Source organism: Canis lupus, chromosome 3, assembly GCF_048164855.1.
Source record: "Canis lupus baileyi chromosome 3, mCanLup2.hap1, whole genome shotgun sequence".
NCBI lineage: Eukaryota > Metazoa > Chordata > Mammalia > Carnivora > Canidae > Canis > Canis lupus.
Genome location: NC_132840.1, coordinates 83257160 through 83275387, shown reverse-complemented (window position 1 = coordinate 83275387; position 18228 = coordinate 83257160). Strand labels below are relative to the sequence as shown.

The following is an 18228-nucleotide window of genomic DNA, read 5'->3' as shown; positions in this document are numbered from 1 at the left end:
GTAAATGAGGTGGGATGGGGGACAGAGGAGGTCATAGCAGGACCCTTGAACCCCGTTTAAGATCTCGGTAGTAAAACAGCGCCTGGATCCCACATTCCCACTGCGCCAACAGAAGGTTCTCCCCAAACGTGCTTGGCATCTGCACGTCAGTCTCTCGCCGTGGCGCTGGCTGGTGTGAATGCGATTCATTTTCTATTTGGACAAGTCTGAAACTGCATTTTTTTTTCCTTCCCCCTTTAAACAACAGGAGAGCAATACAGTTAGGAAAAGGGGTGGAGGCATGTGGAAACACCAGAAGGCCAGAGGAATTGCAAAAATAAACTTCTGCTAATGTTAACACTCTTGTATTCCAGGGCAGGCATAATTAATTGTATATGTTTAGTCACTTAGCAACCCCGAGCTCTTATTCTGAAGAGCTGAAAATATTTCACATATGTAGTGAGTAAAGTCTTTGGGATCACACAGACCCCACTAGCTGCATAACTCCGGGCAAGTCACTGGAGTTCTCTATGCCTCGGTTCCTTCTCATCGGTAAAGCGTGTCTAATAATAGATGTAGCCCGCGAGCTGCGGTGGGAAAGAAGTGCTACAATGCATTTACATGCAATAAAGACAGTGCCTGGCTCATCGGTAACTACTCAATAAATATTATTACAGTTAATGTCATTATTATTATTGTTGACATTGCAGATACCTCCCACCAATGGTTGTAATGAGGGAGCGCCTGGGTGGCTCAGAGGTTGAGCGTTTGCCTTTGGCTCAGGGCGTGATCCCGGGGTCCTGGGATCAAGTCACACATCGCGCTCCCTACCGGGAGCCTGCTTCTCCCTCTGCCTGTGTCTCTTCCTCTCTCTCTGTGTCTCTCCTGAATAAATAAATAAAATCTTAGAAAAAAATAAAATAATAATGAGGTAAAGGCGATGGTGATTCCAGAAAAGATCTTGAAAGCCAACCCCTCCTCTTAATTACGGAGCTTTCTCTGACATTCTAGCAAACACCAGATATAGATAGCTTGCGTCCCCAATAGGCATTTTGTTGTGTTTTTTAACCTTGCAAAGTGCGTTCGTGGCCATCTTTATTACAACATCACTTTGGGGTAAAGTTATCAGACACAGTATCTCCCCGTCGTGCAGTTGAGGAAATAGCAGCAGCATGGGGAGACCCAGGCCTGAACAGAGGGACAGACCACGAGTGTGGCTCCCAGAACTCTGGCTGCCAAAGAGCTGCCTCGCTTTGCAGGTGAGGAGTCAGACCCGTTGACCCCAAGCTGATTCCACCAACTGGAATTCTCAAAGGTGCGAAGGCAGCCTTCCAGAATCTTCTTGCCCTTGACATTTCTGGATACAGATGTCTACCAGCCGGTACATATGTATTCTATGCACTCAGTAGAACACTGGTCTGCTAGTGGCTCCAGAGGCCATTGTCCTCTCACAAGATTCTTTATTACGCTCTAGTTGCCTTGACTGCAGAAGACCAGGATTAAGGAAACGGCTCCTGGACGCACAGAAAATGCTGGTGGAACCCTGGACAGAGAGACAAAGCTTGTGATGCTCAACTTAGTGCCATGGAGCTGTTGGGTAGGGAAGCAGCTCCTTGATTCATTCGCTCATCCTGTAAAGACTTACAGAGGGCCTGTTTCATGCTTGCTCCATCTTATCATTCAGGGTTCAGCCTGAATGTCACTTCCTTAGGGAAACCTTTGACCTCAGACCAGGCGAGGGCCCGGTATTATGCTCCCCTGAAGCACCCTCCACTTCCCTTTTCACTCTATTTGCACTTACAGCAAGTGGCCCTGTATCCGTTTTCCCTCCTTTGCTCTAATGTGACGCAGCAGGAGCCTTGCCTGTCTTGATTTGCTACGGTAACCCAGACCGTAGCCTACAGAAGGTGCTCAATAAATGCATGAACATGTGCCACCATTGAGGTGCAAAGAAAAACTGGCAGAGTGTGTGTCCCCAAGGACCTTAGGCAGACATTAAAAACCCACACTTGGATGCTCATTAAAACAACGGAACAGGAGTAACTAAATTGCCAGGGTCACAGCATTGTGTTCTATGCACACTTCCTCGCCTCACTCCAGATAAAATCTGAAAAGAACAAAGGTGGACGTTTTCAAACTGAAGAGATGCTTTTCTGAAAATGCATGCACCACAGAAATTTGGGGCTCATGGTGGTCGCCATGTAGTCAGGATGAGACTCTAATTGGGCATCCCCTGGGGCCTGGGGATTGATGGGTATTTTAGCCTTTCTGTAGGGCAGGTGTGAGTGGAAGCTGACCACAGTTGGTCCAGCACTCCTGAAACTATCTGGCGGCATAAGGCTTCAGGGAGCTCTGCCTTTTCTCTGTGGCATCCATCCATCTTGGTTTTAAAGAATTCAACTAGAAATGCATGCCACAGACTCAGGGATGGACACAGGCCACAGGCCTCCAGGTGATGCCAACCTGAAGACTTTCTAAGGCAACACCACCATCGATCTGCTCATTAGGTGCCCCCTGGGAAAAGCCAGGGCATTTATTCCTCATGGTAATTCCAAAGCCACATCAGGTATAGCACGTCATTCCTACCATCCATGTACTGTTCCATGGGCCACAAAGGAAAGAGAGAACTTGCTTCAAGTCTCGGATGTATCAAGCATTTGGATCTTGGTAACTGAGAGTTCCCATGGAACAGTACAAACCTAGGAAATACTCAATGGAGGGAAATTGGGGTTCAAAGGTCACCACCCCAGCTAGTTATTCGTAAAATGAAGTTGGTTTGTTCATATTTATACTTAAGAAGAAATCTTCCAACAACGAATTATAGGGCTCTGGGAACTAGAAAAGCCAAACACCTGGTAAGAGGATGGAGTCCTACATAATAGAAAATCGTATATTCACAGCAGCACAAAGCACTACAACTGAAAACGATCTTCAAACTAATTTAGCACCATGCCAGTATTTTACAAACGAGGAAACCGAAATTACCACGTTGTACAGGATTCTCTTTGGTTAAAGTCATTTTTCAATGAAAAGGTGCATGGTAAGAGCCCATACCTCTCTTTGACAAGTCCAATATACATTTAATCACAATTTGTGAATATCCCTGTGATACATTCCCAATGCCTCCACTCTATTGAAAGGAAAAGAAAACATTATATTCTTAAAGATCAGCATAGGATTGGTGAAGAAGCCAGGAGACTACAGGATAACCTTACTTCCAGCTCCGGGCCAACATGGGTAGTACCTGGATAATGCAGGACATTTATTTTTTCTTTGGTTCTATGTTGGTCGTAAGAGAAAGGGGAAGTGCTAGTCTCCGTGTAAACAACACACTGCTAACTCAATAAGAATAATCCAGGTAAATATATCCTCTGACTGAATTCACATTTTCAGAGGCTTTTGATCTGAATTCTATAGATGTGTACTGTCTGATAAGGAGTCACTAGCTGCATGTGGCTATTTAAATTTAGATTAAAACAAGTCAAATGAAATGCATTTAAAACTTTAGTCCCTCCTTGCATCAGCCACATCTCAGGTGCTCAGTAGCTACTTGAATAGCCAGGCTACTGGCTACCATATTATATTGGACAGTGCAAAACAGCACATTCCACCTTTGCAGGGAATACCACAGGACAAGTCTAATAAAGACAGGTCTCTAAATCTGCCACTTTCCTCTGCCTTTGAGATAAGACTAAGGAAGATGAGAACTGCTGATGACATTTCCCAAATCCCTTATCCTAAAAACTGCACAAGAGCCATATCTATCAGGAGGCTCCCTACACGTTAGGACTCCTGAGAGAGACATTTGCACCTTCCACAGCCCAAGAAAATATTGCTCCCTTCTACCCAGATCAAATTTAAGACCAGAAATTTAGAGTTACTTGGAAAAGATTAGACACTAGCTCTTCTCAAATGTGTAAGTGTTTAGGCAAGACATAGGTCATAGTTAAGACAGCAGCATGATGAGTTTGTCCAGAACCTTTGCATGATCCAACCTCACAGAGGTAGACACCACTGTTAAACAAAACGAGTTTCATGCAAGGTGGCATTTATTTCCATTGTGTGAGATGTTCTTCATAATTTTGAGATACATATTCGAGATGCTCTCTCATCTCTTTGCCTTCACTCTGTGGTTTTGGTCTAGAGAACATAGACTTCTCCTTGAGTACAACATCAAGGTCTTGGTCGTTATTTGTTTCCATGGGCAAAGAAACAGCAGGACTGATCTCAGGCTAACTGTGGTTCCCAAAGAACGACAGATGACTATCTGAGCAGCACAATGTCCAGCCCCAGGGATTTTGATATCCCAATTCTGTTGGCTTGGGATAAAACTCTAATACATAATTCAACACCTTCAGAAAAAAAGGTTTACGGAGAAGCTCTGACTCTCAATCCTAAATGCCTGGAATGGGTACTTTAAAATGAACTGTCAACTTCATTTTCCCTTCTTTATGTCATTATGTAGCTACTTCAATGTGGGTAGAATATGGGCAAATGTGCTTCTTCTTCACTTCGGGTCACATAATCCTATTTGGTTGCATGGTATAGCCTAGAAGACAGAGATACAACCTCTCCTAAAATGTTGATGATGCACGATGAGAATAAAGACTAAGCCTACTTTATCTAATCTCACGTGGGAAAAGAGCCAGGATTATTCCCGACTTCAACACCAACAGAGGGCCATTATGGAGGCAAATCACTTTCAACCTGCTGGTCCTTCACTCATGCTTAAATCAGTGAAACCTATTAGTGGCTCTGACACTTAAGACAGACCAACACGACCCAAACATATTCACAGCCCTTGATCAGTGGGGAGTTCAGTTCTGTAGTTCCTGCCAGGTTGGAAAACTCTGCTTTCTGGAAGGGGATGGTGGAGCAGAGCGTATAGAAAGACCGAAATGTTAGCTCCACTCTGAATAAACCGAGTTCAGGCCTGGCCCTTATCGCCCTAGCTGGAGACCACAAGGACACTGGGACAAGAAGAGTGGAGGGGGCACAGGAGAGCCAGTGGGGGCCTGGCTCACTGGGTGAGCATTTTGAAACTGTTCTCAAGGAAGTGTTGTAAAAGATAATGTGTTTTATATTCCAGGAGGACTCTTGACTCTTGAAATGCAGGGACAACCCCCCCCCCCAACCCCGCCAAAAAAAAAAGAAATCCCTGAGCATAGGTTGGACAGGAGAATTTTGTTTCTCTGGTATTTTCAGTTTGACACACTCTCTTTATCAGCAGCACAAGCCTGGAATTCCTGAGGCTGCACTCATATCCTGAATTCAGTTTTTACGTAAAACCTCCATTGATTGGGATGGGAGTTTCATGAGTATAACAATGGCCGGATACGAGGGAGGGAAAGGAGGAATATGTGATGTTTGGTCGGTACTGATGCATTCAGAGGCGAGAGTGTCTTTATAGGCAACAAGATATGAATAAGTAGCTGATTGGCAAAATTAACCAAACGCAAGTAAGTCTTGGGAATCCTTAAAGGCAGAAAGAAGCAACCTCATAGATTCGATTTAAGCAACCTTGATTATCTGTTATGTTCAAACACTGCTTGGGTGGGAATAATAGCTAAGGCAACAATAACCAGCATTTACACAGAGCTTTGCAATTACAAGGTGCTTTGACTTCTGGACTTCTTTTGATTCTTACCATTAGTCGGGAAGGCAGCTGGAAAACTTAATATTACTTATTATTATTATTATCATTAGTACTCCTATTTCACAGATAGAGAAGGAGGGATTGGAGAAGTTAATAGCTAGCCCAAGATCACACACTCATAAGTGGGTTTAAGTCTACATTTTCACACTTCACATGGCACACGGCTTTCATGGGACCGTTCCATCACTGTCATAGTGATTTACAAAACCCTCCGGTGTCTCACTGCCAGCCTTGACAAGATTTTTGTGTCTCCCTTCTTAAGCAAGAAGCACCACACAGCACACAGCATTCCCACATTACATTGTGTGAACACAAAGTTGTATTTTGTAACTCAGGCTGACTGAGTACTACGAACCAGCCCCTGACAATAAAGAGAAAAGGATGATCCCCTAGTAAAAAGTTCAAATAAGGCTCAGAAATGAAATTGTTCCGTGATTTACAATGGACAAGAACAACCATGTAATGAGCCACCCAATAGTCAAATTGTAGCAATTAATTAATGCCTTTCTTCAAGAAATTCAAAGCAACTCATCACTCCAGAATTTTTACCAAATCCGTGGGAGAAGAAGGTTCCTGCTAGTAGTTTTAATCCTTTTGGGCAGATGGAGAAGCTGAGGTTAAGAAAGGGAGAGTAACTTGCCCAATGTCATCCAGCCAGCCTAAGGCTAGAGAGGGCCAGAACTGAAATTAGCCAACCCTGGTTCCCATTTTGGCACTTTGGAGGGACTGATAGGTAGGTAGGCGAGGGAGCCTTTCGCCGGGGAGCAGAGATCCGCTTCATCAGACACATCTGCATTTAGGGCAGAGGTGGGTGTCCCCAGATAAGCTCATCATCAGAGCTCAGTAAAGTCTACAAGGAAGGGGTGGAGGCTTGCTCTTTCAAGAATGCTAACTTACTTCAATCAGAAGGGAGTTGAAAGCAACACTAGCATCTGGAAAATGCCACTCCACCTGTTCCACTTCCCATGAGACTGACCACTCAACCAACAGCTTGTCGATGCAAGCTGCATTAGGGAGGACTCCTGTGTTTCATGTAACACCCCCCTGACCCTTCCAGAAGACCTGAGCTCAGGGCCATCCCTTCCTCCCAGTGATGGGCACACCTAGGTGCCCACCCCCGGTGATACCCCTTACTTTCCCACAGGAATTCACCTTCACTGGAGCATCAATCTCTTTCTCCTCGTAAATGTGCATGTTTTCTGCACACTAGCCAAACGTTCCCTCCTGTTTCCAATTATTTTTAACAATTAAGCATGCAAATGTCTGAGCAAAATTTGTTAAACTTCTGTGGGCTTTTAGGAGGGAGGAAAAAAAAGATGAACCAACATGAATCTGAATCATCAAAGAGCTCTTACAAAACCAGCATTTTGAGCCTTTAATTGGAAGTGAATCAGAAACAGGCGTGTGAAATTTCCCATGAAATGCACACAGGGTTTAAAAATCAAGCGGGGTGTGTGTGTGTGTGTGTGTGTGTGTGTGTGTGTGTCTGTGTGTGTCTGTGTGTGTGTGCGTGCGCAGGGTCAGAGAAGAGTCTGGGTCATACCCACCCCAAAGTGATGGGAAGAAATGGTTAATTCTGATATGCTCTGAACCCAGTCTTACTGCCTGGACCAGGCTTATCTATAACACTTTCCAGGGCAAACTCTAAGAAGGCAGTGAGGATGGCTGCGTTACTTGTTTACCACACTATGGACCCAGAAAGGATATGGAGACCCACCAGTCTCCAGAAGGAAGGGCTCAGAGGCCGTGGTGTCCAGAACAGTAAAGCCATACCTGGATGCTTTCACGGAGGCACCCTGGAAAACTCTCCACATGCCAGTTTTCCTGAAATGACATGTCCAGGAAAGTAGTCTGTTCTTTCTCCCTCCCCATTCTAGGAAAAGTGCAGAAAATACAGGTGCTCCTCAAGTTCTTGACCTCTGGGGAAGTTCTATGTTGCACAAAGACCCTATTTGAGCAAGGTTACCTGTGCTCTTTGGCCCAATATGCTCTTATTGAGGAGAATTCCAAGGTCAGTATAAGGTTCTTTATAGAGATAGATTATCAGGGGTGGGGGAAGTGCATGAGAGAACTCACAGATCTGTGTTCTAGGATTCCTGACTGGTCACAAACCTGGTACAGAGCTTCTGGCCAAGTTCAGTGCCAGGAAAAGAGAGGTCTCCTGCTCACACATGTAAGTTCACTCACTCCTTTCCCTTTGACATTGCCAAAGTAGGTGATGTGAAGACACTCCAATCATGCCCAAACCCACCCTCACACACTCCCCTCGTGCCATATAATGTCTGAGTTGTTTTCCTTTATGAAATACCCTTTCAATCTATTTTCTTCTAGAGATGATTACATGGAGGACTGGGTTGGGAGAAATCAGTGTAAATTAACAATGGAGAACTAACCCTCTCAGAAATATGTTGCTTGCCTCGGGAGGTGCATTTCAGTTTCAATTTGATTTTCATTTCAAATCAGTGATCATTGAAAAGAAAGAAAGAAAGAAAGAAAGAAAGAAAGAAAGAAAGAAAGAAAGAAAGAAAGAAAGAAAGAAAAACAGTGACTTTAGTAATATTTGGGTGGCTGGATGATTGCTTAGATGCCTAGCTGGTGCCTCTGGAAAGTGCCATCTTTCCCAGAATATTCCCCAGGAGTATTATACAGTTGTAAGGAAATTAGATAAACAAAGAAAGCAAGAATTCATGAAGTCTTGATAACTTTGCTCCTGGAAATACTATCTTTTGTAAATGTGTTGTTTGGGTATGTGAATACCCAATTTCAGCTTGGAGTATGAACTGCCTGTTCTCATCTTTGGACATATCACATCCTGAAGCCTCAATGATCTCTTCTGTGCATCGGCCTCTTATCTTCTAAGAGTACTGGGGCATACTATAAGTTGACAACTTGTGATTTTTGTCTCAGGTGATACGACAGGGATGCAGATACCTCCCTTAGTCATGTTCCCTATTTCTCTGGATTATGCCTAACGGTCTTTCAGAAATAATGTGCACAGTAGGTGGTGAGGCCAAGTGATAAGGAGCAATTCTCTCGGCATACTCCAGACAAGAGAGAAAAGCAACACTTCATCCCAATTTCTGGAATTTCTTCTTCAACTGACATCAATGACCCTTTGGATGTACTTCAAAGCTTCTTTTCTTATATGCAGGTTTCTAGAGTCAGATACTTCAAACATAGCTGGAATGAAATCTCTAAAGAAGAGGGCTTCCTTGTTGGCCTGTTGGGTTGAATTAGGTTAATAAAAGAGTACACCCTTAATACAGAGGCGCTCCATGTAACTCTTCAGGTATGCCTATGTGTATGGGGTTGGGGGGTGCTTGTGTAGTGTTAGTGAGGAGAATGGGCTCCATTTCCCCCTTTGAATGAAATCAAACTGGAACTAGGATGAGTTCAAGTGGCTTGTTGACCCCTGATATTTGCATGTAGAGTCCATCATGCTGCTGTAGAGCACACCATGGAAAACTTACTGCCAAGGCAGGTCCTGGGCCCTTCGCACTGAGAATGAAAAATTTTAAATAACAGCTTCTTCAGTGCTAAATTATGTTTGGTCCCAAGTATCCTTGGAGCTCTGGTTTTCTTTGTTCTGCCAAAGGAAAAAGGAAATAAATCAGGAAGCTGGGCCAGTCCACAGGAAGTCTCACTCAGGCTGATAAAGGAACCGATGTGAGGTAGCTGTGGATGCAGTTATAAGTCAATCAGCCTTGAAATAACAAGAAATACTATTCAGGAGAAACTGGAGCTCAAGTTAGCCCTTTTCGATGGTTTCCTTTTAACCTTGCAAAACATTCCCTTCTTTGTGTTTTCTATAAGCCCCCAATCTGTTTTTTTTTTAAAACATATTATAGTTTGTGTATATGTGTGTATGTGTGTATAAGTGAAAGAACATGAGAAGGAAAGTAAGAGTTAGAACAAGAGAGAAAAGGGAGAGGGTAAAGGAGGATGAGTTGTCAAGGCAAAGAATATGCTATTCTCTACTGAGCTACAAAACTATCTTTTTTATCATCTTGTTAGCTTATTAAAGTCCAGTAAAACCTGTTGGTTTTATGCTTGCCTGCTGTCCAGTACACCTGCTAGCAAAGTTGGGCAGGGACTCCTTCCTGGGGAAAATACAGAGCTTAGGAACTTCTTGAGCAAAGAGTGGTAGAGAATTGAGATATGCCATGAATCTGACCATTGCAGGCTAAGGGTGGGGTAACTTAGACTAAAGGGCATGACAAACAACAACAAAGCCGACATGGTAGATGGGTTCGATTTGAAGCCTAAACTTCATGGAAGTATGTGTCAATCTGGCAGTGTATCACTGTGGCTAAGCTCTAAGAGCTTTGTAGGCAAACAGGATTAGGTTCAAATCATTGCTTTTTCACTTTATACCTTTATGACCTTGGGTATGTTACTCCACCTCTCCAAAACGGAAGTGATACATACATCATAAGGTTGGTACAAGGATCAAAGTTCGGTATGTCTATAAGCTTCACACAGATATTGGCACATAGTAAGAACTAAAGAAATAGCTTTTTTCCTTCTTATAATTCTGATTGCTCCTCCTTCCTCCTCATTGCTATCCCTCCTTAGATGGAAGATGAGTTACCCTTAAGAGGCTCTTGATCTTAAGAAGTAGAGAAAGACAGGCCTTAGGTAGAGCCATTGGGGTTCATGTAAAATAGTGGGTGATACAGTTTCAAACTGAATTGGGGCCTTTCGGGGTTGACTGTTTTTGCCCATAGCATAGCACCACTTCCTGTTTTAAGAAGAAGAAAAAAAAAGCCTTCCAGAAAACTCATTAAGAGGCTCAAAATTCTTCTTGGACATCAAATAAGTCCTCAGAATATCGTTTTTTTAAGAATTAAGTGTAAATGAATCAAAACCAGACGAATTCAATTTCCCTTCAATTAAACAGGATTTTTTAAAAGTCCAGGGGAAAGGCGCTTGGGGCCAAATGTGTTTTGGGTTTTAAATGAGACCAAATTTTGGAAAAGAGTGTAAGACCCCATAGTAGAATGAGGCCCTATTCTTAGTTTTCATTAATGCAAAGGGATTAGCACAGCTCCAGTGTCACTTGGTAATAAAAACAACCAGCTCACAGAAAGTCACAAAGCACCTCCTAAGAGCCCCAGGCTTCAACTGGCCTCAAAGATCACTCTAGAATTTAGCCCCAAGATTGTGGAGAAGAGCCATATGGGCCCAGATCGAACTTCTATGAGAGGCTCAGTCATCCATGCCCCCAAATAAGAAATGTTTTTAAAGACTGCCAGTGATCAGTTTTATAAGCATGGTTGCTGAAAGGAAAATTTGAAATTATGCCCTCACTGTATACACAAGAAAACATTTAGCATGAGAAATTTTACATGAATTCTGAAGGACTGAAGTGACTTGCCTAAGACCCTATTGTTCATTTCCGGCAGAGCTGGAGCTCTGGATTAGGTCTCTGGATCTTAGGTTGGACAATTTTTCTCTATGTTTACTATAAAGTGGGACCCAAAAGTCTCTGAAATCAGCACATTTGGGTTAGAATGCTTTTTTTTTTATGTCCGCTTTAAAAAAAAATTAGAAAAGAATATGTACTAGTGATTTAAAAAATCAAAGACTACCTAAGTTTATAGTATAAAAAATAAAAGTCTATTTCTCCCTTCCCAGAGGCAACCACTGTCAATAGCCTCTTGTATATTCTTTTAGAAACTGTCTATACACAATCACACATATATGTGAGTGCTTTGGGTTTTTTCACTTTTTTTTTTTTTTTTTTTTTACAAAAATGGGACCACACATTTTGTAACTTGCTTTTTTCCATGTGACAATATATCCTAAGGATATTTCTAAATCAGTGTGTATAGACAATTGATTTAATTCCATAAAACAGTTGCATGGTATTATAAGCATCTTCCATAATGTATTTAACAGGTCCCCTGTTGAGGAATGTTTAGATTCTTTCCAATTTTTTGTCATTAGGATAGTACAATAAACATCATGCATATATCTTTCATGTCTGACTGAACATATCTGGAACCTAAATTTTTAGAAATTGGACTTGTTATCTAATTTCTATAAATATTTAAGATCTCAGTTGATGTTTCCTGTCAGCGTATGCTCCAGAATGACTGTACCAAGCTAGACTCCCACCCATAAGGTAAGAGAGTGACATTTCCCCTTACTCTTTCTAACATGAGGCATTATTAAGCTGTTTTAGTCTTTGCTATACTGCACTTATAGGTGATAAATGTTGGGATTTCATGATTTTCATTTGAATATCGTTTGGCACATGCTTGAAATTATTTTCATATGTCTATTGGCCGTTTGTACTTCTTTTTCTAGCATTGTCTATCATAGCATTTTTGCCTATCTGGTCTTTCTTCTGCTATCTGGTCTTTCTTTTTCTTATTAGCTTATAAGAAATCTAGTATTCTAGGATGTTTGCTTTTTCTTTTATGTCTGAGAAATATTCTTCCTCAGTTTCTCATTTATCTTTGCACTTGCTTTGTGGTATTTTTGTCTGTGTTAAAATATACATAGAGGTACTACAGCTGAGAAAGAGAGAATAAGAAGTCCTTTCTTTAGCCAAAGCCCTGGTTTTCCAAAAATGTCCATACAACAGACTAGTATCACCAAGAGTGAAGGGGCAGTGAAAATTATAAGCTGGATATTACCCTTGGGAAAATGTGCCTACATTTCTTTATATTAAAAAGCCACAAATAAGGATTCTCCCATTGAGTGCTGCTGTTTTTGGAATCTCCAACAATCAGAGCCTAAAATCTGAAAGCAGAGAAAGCTCTATTCTCTAGAAGTTTGGAAGAAATATGATAAGCATCTTGCTCTTGTTCATTTACGTGGGATTCTGTTGAGAATTGTGCCTGCCTGTATTATTCAGTCTGGGATTGAACGAAGAAACGAATGAATATGAATTATGTGATGAATGCCTAAGAGGCAAAATGACCCTTCAGGCATAAGCATTTAGATCTAACTACATGCATTCATACGGACTGTAACAGCATTAACTTAAAGACAACTCACAAGCTGAGTAATTTTACGATAATAACTTTTCACATTTCTGCAACATGAACAATAGTGCAAAATCGTTCATTCTCAGACGCCTTCACACCTAAAATCAATGAACACCCATATATTCAGACCCAACAACTGCTACTGGAATGTTAAATTTCAGTAGACACGTGAAACCCACACATGTCTGGAAACGCAAGGTTAGAGCTCCCATGGCACCTGTAATTCTGGCCTCTTGCATGTATGCACTGAGATGTGACATAAGGTCTTTCATTACCTTGGACACATAGCACCGTCTGAGTAAATGGGCCCTGGTGTTGTGAAAACATTTCAGTTTTCGAGTCTACATTCTCTAGGAGGCAACATGAAAAATTTACACACTCTGGGATTTTGATCATGAGCTACATGGCAGATACACTGTTCCCCAAAGATGGGAACTATCTTAAAAATGTCAGCATTTTGGTTCATTTTTGTAGATATAAGCGATTTGGAAGCTGCTGTATAGTGGAACTGAATGATCTGTAAATGCATCTGAACGCTTCATCTCTGATCCTGCTTGGAATGACGGTGATAACTGTCTCTGATGTACCTGGGTGAAATTTCAGCATGAGGTGATGGGCACAACCAAACTATTAAAGTATGTCAGACCTGTTTGACTTTCCATTGAAATTTGATTTGAGTCTCAGGGAAACAACCTTTCCTTTTGTCTCTTCTCAATTATGATCTGCTGACTCATTCTCAAAAGGAACTAAAGTTGTACCCCGGGATGGAGTGCACAATTGAAATGATGGCTGGTTTCTAGAACACTGAGACAGAAGACACATTTAAATGAGTGAAAGGAAAATCACATTTTTATGAGCTTTGGCAAAATGGAATTTCTCCTCCTTTCCCCGACTCCATATTTAATAAACAGACATCTTTAAAGACAGCTGAAATCATGGTCTGGTTGCCTGAGCCTATCACAGGCTGTCTAATCCTGTTGACTATTCACTTCTTGAGGCCTCTGACAAGTGATGGAGCCATTCTCTTCTCCATTTCCTAAGGAGTTGGATGAGGATAGGAAGGATTCCATTCCTAAGAGATTTGTACAGCTGTGTTGGTCATCCCTCTATTCAAAATTCTATTTCTCCTTTCTATACCTTTTTGTTACGGTATTGAAGGTCCTCCAGAATCCAATTGTACCCAACCTTTTCACTTCTACTTTTTCCTTCATATGCATCCCCCACCCACCACCTCACCAAAGTATTCCGATTTCTGAGAAAGCCCCTGAACCATATATTCTTGTGCAAGTCCTGCCCATCCTTTGTGGCCAGGCTCCAGGTCCACCTGTGCTAAGAAGCCATGTGGCGGGTGGGTATAGAAAAAGCAAGTATTCTGGAATCGGAAACTATGGGGTCTCAACCCGACTCTAGGCTCAAAATCCATCAGCTGTCATCTTAGATAACTTATCTAACCAACCTGAACTGTCATTTCTCCCATCCAAAATGGAGCCATGATGCCATTATCTCCCATAGGACTGTTGTGAGGATTAATTACGAGGGTTTACGTAGATGTGCTTTGTAAATAAAAGGGGCTATATAAATAACCATTGACGTTAGGTCTTTCTGTGTCTCTCCAGTTGAAATTGCTCTTTCCTTCCTGAGGCTAGCATAACACTTACTACATTCCGCTGTGCACACACATGGCTTATCCTCTTGCTCTGTCTCCAGAACAGCAGCCCTTTTGACACTGGTATTATATCTTGACCATACTTTGTTACCCTGCATTACAGTCATGCGAAAGACTTTACTGATTTGCATGGTTACATTAATATGGCTGGCATCAGTTAATATGGCTGGCATCAGTTTATGATGCCAATGAGGCTAAGGTTATAGATCCCCATAAAGCCAGCTGGCTTCACACAGAAAAGGGCTATTCCATAGATTGTCTAATTCTGTCATAATTCCATGATATTGGCACTAAGGGTGACAATATGGGATAGAAAAATCCCATCCATTGCCTCTGGGAAACATCTCAAAGTACATAGGCTATTGATGTTGGGTCTATGAGGTCAATAGAAGAATCAGAGTGACATCACTTAGTAATACCATCCCACCGATGAACTGAGACATGAATGGGATGAGCACTATAGATATAAATCATTAAAGCAACAGAAAAATGAAGCAGAATATAGTCTTCTGCAAGGAAAACACACCTGCATAGATCTGAGGTTACTAAAAAAGCTATTATTCTGGTTGATGATTTTGTGAAATTGTGTGTGTGTGTGTGTGTACATGGTGACTGATGTCCTTTAGCCTTCTCAATTTGTCATGAAATAACAAGCCAAAGATAGAAAGACAGTTTTAACTACAAGCCAAAAAAAGAAAGTCATGTTATTCAAAACAAAACAAAAACATTATTCTAGACATACATAATGTAGCTAATTGTCTAAAATGAATGAAAATAGTAGATTTTCAATTCTTACTCTAGGTAATCAGTCCCTAATCTGAAAACCTGTCTATCAAGCTTCAGAAAGAATAAGACTTTTTTCAGAGAAGACTAGGATGGCCTGAGGATTGATTTACAATTTGAGGATATTTTTTGAAGTTTGAGGTAGGATAAAGGCCTCAGTCTATTAGAAATCCTGCCTGCTGATTCATCATCATAAAAATTTTCCCAACTTTTTTTTTTTTTTTTTGCTGGGGCAACTCAGTACTAGCATTAGACTAATGCTACATTTCTAGAAAACAGACTTGGTTTAAATCAATCACTTTGTAAAACCTGATGCCAAGCTAACTAGTTGACCCCAAATAGAAGTAGACTTTGAAATCTGAAATCTCACTTAAGGTAGTTGTTATTTAAGACCTACTTATCACACAGCCTGAAAGATGTGTCTGCAAGTTATATTGTAATGCATCTGTAGATATTTTGCTGAAAGAGTCAAATATTCAATTATTAAAGGAATTGAAATAGGAATTCAGTCCACCTGCCCCCAGTCTGTAGAGGGGCCTATTGGCTATTAAAGTAAAACTATGTATTTTTTGTTGTCTCCTGGTAACAGAGACCTTGTTTGTGTATAGGAAAAGAAAGATCTATTTTGGAAAAAAAAGCTATGTAAAAATCCTATCTGAGGGATGCCTGGGTGGTTCAGTGGTTGAGCGTCTGCCTTGGCTCGGGTCGTGATCTGTGATCCTGGGGTCTCTAATGAATCAATAAATAAATAATCTTAAAAAATATTTTAAAAGTGCTACCTGAAAATTTGGAATTTTTTAAAAACCACGGACATAATTCAGGATGGCAATAACACATTTTTCATTAAATAACAGAAATGTCTTTGGTTCCAAGTGCCAGATTCTTTATAGCTTTTCTTTTAAAGGCTTCTCTCTCTGTACTTCCCTGTCTGCCTCTATCTCTCACACACATTATCTCCGGGATTCTATAATTCATGATATTTAACAAAAGCAAGTGAAATCTTCACGGGGTGGTGGAAAGAACACTAGCCGGAGGGTTAGGATTCCTGAATCCTCCTCTTGACTCTGTCAGGAGTTAGTTGTGCCATCTTAGGTAGGCGAAATAACTAGAAATAACTATTGGAAATAGTTATATACATATACATTATGTATGTCTAATTGAAATAACTCTGGTCCTCAGTTTCTCCACCCATAGAATGAGCATATGGAGCTCCATCATCCCTAAAGTTCTCAAGTTGCAAACCCATAAGCTTGAATGTGAATGGCAGCAGGAGCAGAAGGAAGATTGTCATAGGAATTCGCCAACAAAACGCGATTCACCATAAATAATCACCTGAGGGAGGTAGTTCTATGTGGTCACGGGGACAGAGAAACTGTCTGACAAAGTGCTGCCTTGCCTGAAGTTCTCAAGAGTCCAGGCGGTAGGAAGGTGGGAAGGTGGTGTGCAAGGGAGGCAATTCACTCTTCAAAGTAAAGGCAGCATCCTATATTGAGGACAGGAGTAGAGTCTTTGCTCCCAGGGCTCCTCACTCTGCTGCCTTCTATTCAGATACCATCTCTGTTTCCCGACTGGATAAACGCTGTCCTGTGAGCCATCATCTACCTTCCTGGCCCTGTCTGCCACGCACACTCTGCTGGCTCTCAGGGCCCAGAGGTGACTTCAAACTCTCTTTCCCCCTTTGTTCTTGCATCATTTAGGGGATTGTCTAGTGCTGTATAGCTCCCCAAGGTAAAGGATGAAAACTCATAGTATCTCTGCTCCATTGTGACTCCATGTGAAGCATCCTCCCTGACCATCCTGGCTGACACAGGCACATCACTTTCTAATCCTCTAACCTGCTTTATGGATCTTTAGAAGGTGTGTCAGCTCCAGACACAGAATTATTTATTTACGTGTCTGCTACCTCTATGAGAGTATATATTCCAGGAGGGCTTTGATACCTGTTTCATTCTCAACACAGAAAGCAGAGCCTTGGACCATAGCAGACACATAATTAATATCAGTTGAATTAATAAAATACGGATCATGGCACATCCAGACCATATGTGATCTAATGCTCTAACCAGGTGATCCCCACAAGCCCCTATTCCCCAAGGAGAAATTCAACCAATGCACGTTCAACGAAGGTCCCAGAGTTCATTTAATCCTCACTGTGATTTCTGGCCCATTTGACAGGTGAGAAAACTGACATTCAAAGAGCTGAAGCGTCTTGCAGGAGGACGCACAGCAACTGAGTAGCAGCTGAGAATGAACTCAGGTCTTCTGACTTGAGTCCACCATGCACGTCCCTGTTTCGTTCACCATGTCTGCTTCTGCGCTGATTGCTTCCCCGTCTTTAATGGCACCATGTGCACTGAATCAAGCTTTGATAGATGGGATACTTAGACTCAATTGAACTGCCTAGAACTAAGATGCAGGTTTTGAAACCAGGTCATCGCTGGAGCAGCAACCAGTATCACGCGATTGTCAACACTGATAATATCACTGTGGGGAGCAGGGGTGGGGTAGGTGTTGTTTAATATCGCAGGTTAAACAACAAAGAGGGGAATGGCTCCTGAAAATTTTGGTATTGCCAACGTGATGCTCAGAGGCTTCCCAGGAGACATTCTTGGAAAGAAGAGAACATGACGCAGAAGGACTTAGAACAAGGGCCGCAAGATTAGGATTTGGAAATCACACAGAGTTGTGCAAATTATGCACAAAATAAAAGGCTTCTGCAAAGAAATCCAGACCTCCCTGGCATCCTGGACTACATGCCTCCTGAGGGCTGAGACCCATAGGGATTTTGAAATATAGACATGCCTCAGATTTGAAGAAGAAACATGTCAGGTACATAAAAATCACATTCCAGAATCACTCAAAGATGAATTGTCAAGGTCACTCAAACTGGGAACACATTCTAGATCTGTCTGCGGACCTCAATCTGTACAGAACTGGATTCCATGGACAGGCAGGTACGTGTCCTTAGAAGAGCATATATGCGTGGTATTTTAGGAACAGAGGACTGGAAAGATACCTCTGTGGAGGTAATTGAGTCCCACTTTCATTTGTACAAAGATTTTGAAGTTCAAACAGGTTTCATGGACTCTGCATGCTCACGGGAGAGTCTAGACATCCACTGGCCTCCCCTTGTCCACTGTCCCCTC

The 18228-nt window shown here is 41.9% G+C and overlaps 1 protein-coding gene and 1 long non-coding RNA gene across 6 annotated transcripts in view; both read right to left on the bottom strand.

Annotated features, from left to right (window-relative positions):
* Positions 1-18228, bottom strand: part of FLI1 (Fli-1 proto-oncogene, ETS transcription factor) — a 122623-nt gene that overhangs the window by 93188 nt on the left and 11207 nt on the right. The window lies entirely within an intron of this gene.
* LOC140631228 (uncharacterized) lies at positions 855-17151 on the bottom strand. The gene is made up of 2 exons (XR_012028864.1): positions 16415-17151; positions 855-1522 (listed from the first exon to the last, which is right to left on the bottom strand). It is a non-coding gene; the product is annotated as an uncharacterized lncRNA (long non-coding RNA).